This window comes from Furipterus horrens, unplaced genomic scaffold, assembly GCF_987537825.1.
Source record: "Furipterus horrens unplaced genomic scaffold, mFurHor1.1.pri manual_scaffold_6, whole genome shotgun sequence".
Lineage (NCBI taxonomy): Eukaryota > Metazoa > Chordata > Mammalia > Chiroptera > Furipteridae > Furipterus > Furipterus horrens.
In genome coordinates this window covers 47,728,073-47,738,295 of record NW_028327176.1, presented here as the reverse complement: position 1 = coordinate 47,738,295, position 10,223 = coordinate 47,728,073, and the positions used below count along the sequence as shown (strand labels likewise).

General features: G+C 38.8%; 1 non-coding gene across 1 annotated transcript; it reads right to left on the bottom strand.

Annotated features, from left to right (window-relative positions):
- Positions 1-8,207: 8,207 nt before the first annotated feature.
- On the bottom strand, positions 8,208-8,367 carry LOC150006089 (U1 spliceosomal RNA). The gene has a single exon (XR_016512222.1). It is a non-coding gene; the product is annotated as a U1 spliceosomal RNA (small nuclear RNA).
- Between the last annotated feature and the right edge of the window lie 1,856 nt (positions 8,368-10,223).

Sequence of the window (10,223 nt, the reverse complement as noted above, 5' to 3'; positions counted from 1 at the left end):
CCCTTAGCTAGATACCCACTGTGTCCCATTTTTCCTGAGTTGCCTAGCATGGATTTGCCAGTCATATATGTTCTGCTCTTCCTCAACTGCCTGTAAATAAATCACCCATTCTCACTTCTGGAATCTAATATCCTGTTCCCCAACCTTTCCTCCTCTGTCAAAAATGCCTGATGTACCCAAGGTTGCCTCACTGTCTTTGGAATTTTCATGCTTATGTGAATTCCCCGTGTACATATATTAAAACTTGATTTTTCTCCTGTTAATCTGTTAATTTGATTATTAGCCTAGCCTAGAAGAAATTTGCCCTCACACCAGGGTCTTTCCTCCTAAAGACAGGCTATGACACTCTGAGGACTGAGAGGTTGCTGAAGGATGTTTAGTGTGGGGGTCTGTGGACACAGCTTAGATGTGTTGAGGCCCTTGAGGTACAGGACAGAGACAGAGGTTAATAGAGAAATAGGGACCTCAGGATAGATCCTGGTATTGGGAGATCATGAGCTAACTCTCCCCACCTTTCCATATTCTAACACAGAGTTCCAAGTAGTCCGAGAAGTTTAAACTCACTATTGGTCGGTTAATTAATGTAGGAAGATAAAACCAATTTTACTTTAAAAGTTTATTAGCTTGGCTATATTTTTAAAAATAATGGCAAACAATTTGTGGGCTTTCATTTGGATTCTTGTCCCAGGTCCCTAAATTGTTAGAAGGAAGGGCATTTGAATTTGTAATCACCCTGTCCCTCATCTAGATCATTCTGAGCACAAACCCTAAATGACAAAAGGATCAAGGAAAGTTTTTACTTTTCATTTGGATGATTCTCTTGCAGCTGCATGCATTTCTTTCCAATGTTATTTGAAACTCTTTTACAGGCCACACGTGTCTCTTTCATATGCAACTTGGGGATTTTTAAGACCTTTGCTATGTATATTGGACTATGCAATACTGAACTCTCAGGGGTCTGGTGCAGTCTCAGATTCTTTTGGTTAACAATGTTTGCAAATGTGACTCCAGGGTTGTAGGACAATGAAACCCACCCAGTTCAAAAGAGAAGGCTGGCGTGCAATGCTCTGGCCTTTTTTTTTTTTTTTTTTTTTTTAAAACTCCATTCTCTCATCTTACCATGGTATAGTTTTACAAGTCCTGGGTTAGGGGTCATATCTGCCCCACCACTTACAAGCTATGTGATTCTAACTTTTGCAGGCCTTAATTTCTTTCACCTCTAAAATGGAGATGAATTATTATCTCCTCTAAGGGTGATTAAGAAGATTAAAGAAGATAATTCACATGATAGTATTTGGAATGGTTCCTGATAGAGAATAATCACTCAAACGCTGTTTTCTATTGTTTAATTCATTCAGGTTTTTTTAAAACCAGTTTTTATTGAGGTATAGTGATATGCAAAAGTTGTACATATGTAATGCATCTGTTTTAATGAATATGGACATATGCACACAGCTGTGATACCATTACCACTATCAAGTTCATTCAGCTTTTATCTCTTTATTGAATCTGTATAAATGTTTTCTGGACCCACTGATTTTTCTCTTCTTTGAAGTCTTTCATCTTGGACAATCATTATCTTACTATTTAACTTTTGCTTATATTCCATTATTATTGGTTTTAATATAGTTTCTCCAAACGTATATTTAAAATTTTTTATCCTCACCTGAGGACATTTTTTCATTCCTTCTAGAGAGAGAGGATGGAAGAGAGGAAGCGAGAGAGAAAAACATGGATGTGAGAGTGATTCATCGATTGGTTGCCTCCCATATGCACCTGGACCAGGATCAAAGCCACAGCCTAGATATGTACCCTAATGGGGAATCGAACCCACAGCCTTTCTGCTATGGAATGCAGCTCCAACCAGCTGAGTCACACCAGCCAGGGCTCCAACTATACTTTAATAAACTTTTGTTCAGGGCACTACCTTTCACTTAATTTGCACCCTCACATCTCAGTGTACAATATCAAACACAAGAAACATCCTCAAATCTCCGAGTGTTTGATTAATTCATTGTAAGGGAGTATTTCCATGCAAATAGGGCCGATCTGACTTGACTGTTCAAGAAAGATGGGAAGAGAAAATTAAAAAGGCTGAACAGGTAAACTTTTGGAGTCACCTGAAAGCAAGGGTTGGAGAAGGGAAATTACTCAGTTTGTTGAGCAGGAACAAAAATTGAACAATCAAATGTCAACTGACAGAGCTTGGTGGAAAAGCTGATGTGGCTTCTGCAACTGCGTGAGGGGTCAGGGTTATTTGAATTCACAGTAAGAGCTTCCTACATTGGAGATAAGCTTATCTTTTTGCTTGGGTTCCCCTCCCCCCCTTCAGTAAACTCTGAACAAAACTCTTATAAGATGGCAGCCTGAGAGCATAAATTGACACAGAAATCATAAAGAAAAAATAGGGGTACAGCGGGGATTGTGCTGAAACAATCAATTGTAGTCTGCTTTCTCAGTCCCTGGCTACTCTGCTGCTTAACAGGAACGTGAAATCTCACGTTAGTCTCTTCCTTCACAGTGAACCTCATCTCTTCCCTGGATTGCTAAACCTTCCAATGGATCCCCCTCATCTGGAACTAGTGTAAGGCTGATTGGAGGCCACAGCATGGGACCAAAACAATGGGAGGAGTTAGCAAAATCCTAATTTGTTTATCCCCTTGTGACAGAGAGAAATGTTTATGTTTATTTCTGAGGCTGCGAAAAGATGTGGAGTTCAAGAGTTCTGACACTTTTAACACACCATGCAAGGCTAGAAGCCCATTTGTCCCTTATTAATTCGTTGGTGAATATATTTGGGTTTTCACTTCACACCAATAAACGCAGGAAGGGATGCCGTTTTGACATTGTTTCTTTACCCTTGCACTCCATGTAAACAGAAATCGTCTCTCCGGCAGTCTAGTGGCTGTATGTTATGAAGCCCGTTTACTTAATCTGAATGTCCCGTTTCTTTTTGCTTGGTATGCAAAATAAATGAAATGAAAAAGTGTGCTGGCATTAGAATTGTGTGGGTCTAAAAAAGACACTTGGGTCACTGAGTAACTAAAAGCACCCTCTGTTTACATGCTTCTGCGGTTTCTGTCACTGCAGCTGTGTTATAACTTATAACAACTAATCTCTTTTTATTTGTATTTTACTTTATTTTATTTTGTATTAAAAGCACTATTAAGCCATGTCTTCCAAATGTGTCCGAGGTTTCATAACTGTCTTAGTAGTGTATACACATTATAGTGATGGCAGAGAATTTCGTCCAATCTGGATTTTGTTAAGAGTGGCTTTAAGATTAGTTTGCAGGGCAATTAAAATGTGTTAATCTGTATTTGAAAACTTGATCCGGTTAAAAACTGGCTTTACATCTACACATATTTGCCAAAGCTTCCTAGGTCATGTGGCTGGGGTTTTCTTGAGAGGTGAACAAAGCAGATTTTGGGGAGCAGAAGGCTGGAGAAAGCTTGGGGGTGATGCTAGATAGTAGGTCTCTGGGTCATGTCTTCTTAGCATAACCTATGTTCTGCTTCGGGAGAAAATGATGCACTGAAGGGTTGGAAATGGGGCTTGAGCAAGTACACTTTTCATGCTCAACAAAGCCTAACGTCATTTCACTATATAATTTGAGTTATGTGTGTGCTTTTAATAAACCAAGGCTCACAAAAAATAAATAGATTTGTTCTGCTTAAACTGACATACAAAGGGCTTGAGGAAAAAAGAAATCTTTAACACCTCTTGGGGATTGGAAGGTAACTTCACACTCCAGCTTCCTGTCTGGATGTGTGATAACAATTTGACAGGAAATGAGAGGATCCTGTCCCAGGCTTTGGGAGGAGACTTGACCCTGGATCCCGGTGGTGAAAGGCCAGGGAGCTTCCCGCCCAGCAGGGGGTAGCCAAGCACCGGTAACTGGGAAGGAATTGACTCCAGGATCCAGTCCCTCGGCGCCAGCGCCACAGCTCTGGTTCTGGAAGCAGGAGCTCCCTGTCAGTGCTTAGGTGAGCTACTCCAAAGAAGCCATTCACCTGAGGGCTGAGCCCTATGCAATAGATTCTTTGAAAGGGACACCAGTAAAGGAGTGAAAGAATGCATGTATCTGGCCAAGGATTAGAATAAAAAACTGGTGGGCTGAGAGGCAAGTTTTACTAATTTTTGACTCTTTTTCTTTCTCTCCAAGTGGACAGAAACCCAGAGTTCCCTGGGGAAGGATGGAGAGAGACCAAGAAGTTAGGACAGCCATCCTGTGAGTGTGTGAGTACGTATGTGGTGTGTGTGCGATGTGTGTGTGTGTGTGTGGTGTCAGGGGGAGCCTGCAGACAGAAACCCCACCAGCTCCCCTGAGAATACTTGGGATTCCGCAGGTAAGCCGCCAGGAGAGCTGGTTAAGGGCCCAAAGGATCAGCGATGAACTGCTGTGTTGCTGGGAAGAAAGAAAGGCCAACCTGAACTCGCTGGTCCCGAGGAGGAGAGGGATGTGGGAGGGTGACAAAGTCACCAAAGAAAAAAGTATGCTAAAGGAAGCCCATGTTCCTTAGTGTGTTCTGCAGGAGAAGGAGCTTGAGCCTAAAACGGAGCAGGCGCCACCTGAGAACATTCCAGCCCCCGCCCCCGTCTCCCCTGCCTGCATTACCTTGTTGCTTCCCACCCAGGCCATTTTCAGTTGACGCTGCTTTTCTTTGTTCTGTTTTCTCCCAGTGCAGTGAACCCTTACATTATGGGCTTCTGTTGTAGTTCTAACCTCTAATACACAACCATTACATCTTATCTTGTCTTCTAAATTACTCTGAAATCCAATTATAAACCCCCCTCTCCTTCAAGAGCACATGACTTGCCACATTACTGAAATGCTGGGCTGCTCTTTTGTTTTTCTAAATTAATAATAACTACCATTCTCCGTCTGCTCTTAGCTTGGGAGTCTTTTATATCACCACACAGCTTTCCAAAATGCGTATTATGATCTTTTTGCATCTTTGCTGGGCTCAGGATAATTTTGCAAATATTCATAAAAGATCTGTTGGTTGGTTTTTAGTATCCAAACATTTGAAACTGTACAGTCCTTGAAAGAGAAAGCATTTAAAGATTTATCTGTTAAGATTTTACTACTGTTTTGCTTTTCTCTCGAGACGGACGGCTGCCGACGACTGTTTTGCTTTGTTAGGGTGAAATAGAAGTCCATCACTTTTAAGGTTTCCAAAGCTTAACATGGATTTTGTTTGTTGAAATATTTATGAATTGAAAACTCTTAGTCCTACTAAGGTTTTAAAAGCATGAGTTTTTTGACTCTACAGAAAAGAAGTGACTATCAGAAAGATGGATTCAACTTCTATAAATTATAGAAATGTCTCAGTAAAAGTGAACATGCCAAGAACATTTTAAGGAAAACTTTAATACAACCAAGAATATCCTCAAATACTTTTTCTGATAGGGAACTGTGATTTTTAATAGAAAACGGCTCTTAGGAAAATATGGTTAAGTACCAATCTGATATTAGAAAAAGAAATCTGATTTGTTTTAGTGTTCTATAGTGGTGGGCAAGTGATTGAACTGCATTGCTTTTCTTACTTGAGAATTCTTGCTTTCAGTCTTGGAGAACAGGCATATCTGCTACACCTAAGGCATCTGATTATGCAGCGAAAAATATGCTTGAGGTGCAATTATTAAAAATATGTATATGGCTAATCAACCACTCTGCTTTTCACTTCACTAAGCTTGGGTAATGTTCAGTGGAGCTTTGCAATGCAAAGTTTGTAATAGTGAATGATTTCTCATACTTGGACTTCAGCTACTCAGAATAAATATATTATAAAATGTTTGGAAAATTGGAAAAGTCCTAAAGTGCACGTTAAATTTCAATCAAACATTTAAACAACATCTCGTTAGATATTTTGTATATTTATCATGCCCTGAAGTTAAATCGTTATCCCCTTAAAGATTAAACACATAAAAGGCCAGTTACTTTTCTTTAATAAATAAACTATACTTAGGCATTGTCAGAGGCTAAAGTGAAGACCAAGGAAAAAGAGGGATAGAGGGCAACTGATGTGGCACCACTTGGAATTTAGAGGCTAAGTGAGATGAACCTGAAGGATGTGCTAATCACAAAACAATGTAATCAAAGACAAAATACAGAGGTGGGCAAAAGTAGGTTAAATTACCAGTCATCACTACTTAAAGGATAAATCATAAGTGGGGATACAAAATAATAACAATAAAAAGACAAGTAGTATAGTAATAAATAAATAATAATACAAGAATAAACCCTATGTTTCACATACTCACAACTGTAAACCTACTTGTGCCCACCCCTGTATAGAAATGTGATTTCTGCCAGGAAGAGAGCTCAGGGAAAATGGGAATCAGAAAAAAAGAAATCAGAATACCTAAGGCTCTGCCCCTTACAATGTAACAGGATCAACAGCTCTACCTAAGACACAGAGGCAAACAAACACAGGAGCCTGTCAAGATGAGGAGACAGAGAAATATGGCCCAAAAGAGGGAATGGATCAAGGTTCCAGTGGGAGAACTAAGCGACGAGGAGATAATCTAACAGATGAGGGACAGCCAACCTAACAGATGTAGAATTCCAAACACTGGTAATAAAGATACTCACAGGCTTGACATTTATGCTTGAGAATGGCTAACGCATAAGAGAAGAAGTAAAGGCTATGCTAAGTGAAATGAAGGAAAATCCACACAGAACCAATGGTGAAGGGAAGGAAACTGGGATTCAAATCAATGATTTGGAACATAAGGAAGAAATAGTCAACCAGTACAGAATGAGGAAACAAGAATTGAAAAAAATGAGAGGCTTAGGAACCCATGGGACAACTTTAAACATGCCAACATCCAAATCATAGGGGTGCCAGAAGGAGAAGAGGAAGAGCAAGAAATTGAAAGCTTATGTGAAAAAATAATGAAGGAAAACTTCCCAAAATTTGTGAAGGAAATAGACATACAAGTACGGGAAGCACAGAGAGTCCAAGGCAAGCTGGAGCCAGAGGGGACCACACCAAGATACATCATAATTAAAATGCCAAAGGTAAAAGATAAAGAGAGAATCCTAAAAGCTGCAAGAGGGAAGCAGAGAGTTGCCTACAAAGTGGTGTCTATAAGAATATCAGCTGATTTCTCAAAAGACACTCTGCAGGCAAGAAGGGACTGGCAAGCAATATTCAATGTGATGAAAAGCAAGGACCTACAACCAAGACTACTCTATCCAGCAAAGCTATCATTTAGAATGGAAGGGCAGATGAAGTGCTTCCCAGGCAAGGGAAAACTGAAAGAGTTCATCGTCACCAAGCTATTATTACAGTAGTCCCTCTCTATATTACAGTTCACTTATTGTGGCCTCACTGTATCATGGGATTTTTAAAAATATTATATTTAATTATTTATCACAGATTTTTTGCTATATCGCGGGATTTTGAGGTACTATATACGTATGTTGTTAAAGTTACATAGGTTTAAGAGTGTAGAATATGTTTAAGGCATAAGTAGTGTTTATAAAAGTGTGGAAAAGGTTAATAAGGGAGTGGGAAAGGTTAATAAGGGACTGGGAATGATTTATAAGTGTGTGGGAAGGGTTTATAAAGCCTTAAACTATATATAAATATTAAAATAAATGTAAGGTTTCTACTTTGTGGATTTTCACCTAATGCGCCGGGGGGGGGGGGGGGTCTAGAATGTAATACCCGCGATAAGTGAGGGAATACTGTATATGAAATGTCAAAGGGACTTATTCAAGAAAAAGAAGACTAAAACTATGGACACTAAAATGACAACAAACTCACAACTATCAACAACTGAAGCTAAAAAATAAAAACAAAATCCAACTAAGCAAACTAGAATAAGAACAGAATCATAGGTATAGGGATCATTTGGAAGGTAATCAGCTGGGAGGAGAAGGGGGAGAAATGGGGATATGGCGCAGGGGTTAAGAAGCATAATCGGTTGGTATAAGATAGACAGGGGGAAGTTAAGAATCATATGGGAAAGGATGAAGCCAAAGAACTTATATGCACAACCCATGGACATTAACTAAGGGGGGTGGGATTGCTGGAGGGAGTGGGGTACTGGGCAGAGGGAAGCAAAGGGGAAAAAAAATTAGAACTACCGTAACAACATAATCAATAAAATATACTTAAAAAAAAAAGAAATCATAAACTGTAAAACAAAAATTATCATTTTTCACCCTTTTTTCTTTTCTTTCTTCTTTGTTTTAGAGGAGAGCACGAATGCAGTTCCCCACTACCACAAATTATGCAGCTGAGTTTCCTGCATTTGGGGAAATCACAGGGGTTAGCACATCTGGAGTGCAGTGGATAAGCTTTGCCCTGGGAAAACCATTTCGTGATCATGGTACAGTATTCCCTCACTTATGGCAGGCATTATGTTCTAGACACCCCCGCGAAGTAGGAACCTTACATTTATTCTACACTCTTAAACCTACGTAACTTTAACAACATACATATACAGTACTGCAAAATCCTGCGATATAGCAAAATATCCGCAATAAATAATTAAATATAACATTTAAAAAAATCCCGTGATACAGTGAGGCAGCAATAAGTGAACCGCGATATAGAGAGGGACTACTGTATATCTCCCCTGCCAGGTAAGTATACAGTTTTTCACTCTTGTAGTAATTATACATTACATATACAATAATGCCTATGCAGTTTATGAGTTTATGTTTTTAGTTGTCTTGAACAATTGGATTTTATAATGTTCATTTAACCATGATGAAACCACTATGCTGTCATTTGGCATTTTAACAGTACTAGTGTAGCTTTCTTTCTTTCTTTCTTTCTTCCAATGAAAATAAAACATAGCCAGGATTAGTTTTCCACCTCTAAGTTCTGAATAGTATCTTGCAGGTTTAGGGTAGCCTAAACACCATCTATTAGTTTTAGATGAAACTAGCCCAACTCAGACATTTCTTTAAAGTTTAGATCTGTTCAGAATTGACATTTTCTGCTTTCCTTAGAAATATATGTACTCAAGCATTTTACTAATATGTTCTTTAAAGTTCTGTGATCTTTTCCTTTTTTTCCTAAATTTTAATGAGTTTTTAACAATGTAGACAAAAGATTTTAGTCACATAATTTAAATATATGGGTAACTCTTATAGAATTGATTTTAAAAACGTATCAAGAATGCATCTCCTATTACATGTGACTACTGCAGAGCAAATTAAAAAGAAACATTTAAATTTATAATTACATGATTTTGCATACTTTATGGGACTTCTTTTTTTTATTTAAATTAAGATTTTGGGGGCTTGTTGGCAGGTTAATATATGGGCTATGTGATCTCTAAACTGTTTGAAATAGTGTATTATTCATATCTACTAAACAAATCAAAAGTGATTGTGATACATGACATTGAAAAAATAGTATCTAGAAGATAAACCATATTCTTCTAATTTATAAGTCACTCCTAGCAGGTATTTGAGGTTTTGTGTCTGTTTGGAGACAGACCAGGCCTTGGGCCACAGGAGCACCATTTGGGGTGACATAGCAGTAAATTCTTCTGCAGTACCCTAGGGGCCCAGGAGAGTTAATGCAGCTTCCAGGAAAACAGAACACCTGGCCAGTAACTCAGGCAGGAGGATGGCCTGATGGCATGTGTCACAAGCTGGTGTCTCAACTGTGACTTTAAAACAGCACGATGCAACAGAGCAGCAGGACTTGTCCCTCTTCTTTTCCATCCTATGTTTCTTGGAGGGAGACTGAGCATCCATGCATTTTCCTCGCAGTGTTACAGCACTGAGGGATGAATATGGTCTTAAAAGTGAAAGCCTATAATTTAAAGTCATAATTCCACCTTTAAAATGGAGATTGAAATACAGTAATACAAAATACTCAAGGCATCAAGAGGTAGCAAATGTCTCCTCCTGTTATGTTTCTCTCTTTACAAGGGGACAGAAATATTAAGTATTTTCCGTGTGATTGTGTAGCTTCTCCATTAAAACTAAGCAAGTGCTTGACTAGACCCAAACTTCTTTTAATGCCTCCCAAATGAGATTTCCTGGCCCTAAGATAAGATGAAGTAAAGTTTAAAAGCTCAGAGAAGTCTCCAACTTTCTAAGATATCAGATATTTCTTAAAAGACAATATCTTGATCAGCTGGATGTAAATGAACATACAGGTTATGTTTCTCTTAATATACCAATAGCTTTCCAAAACATTAAGCAATGCTAAGTGTAGGAAGCATTGCCACCGTTATGTCCCTGC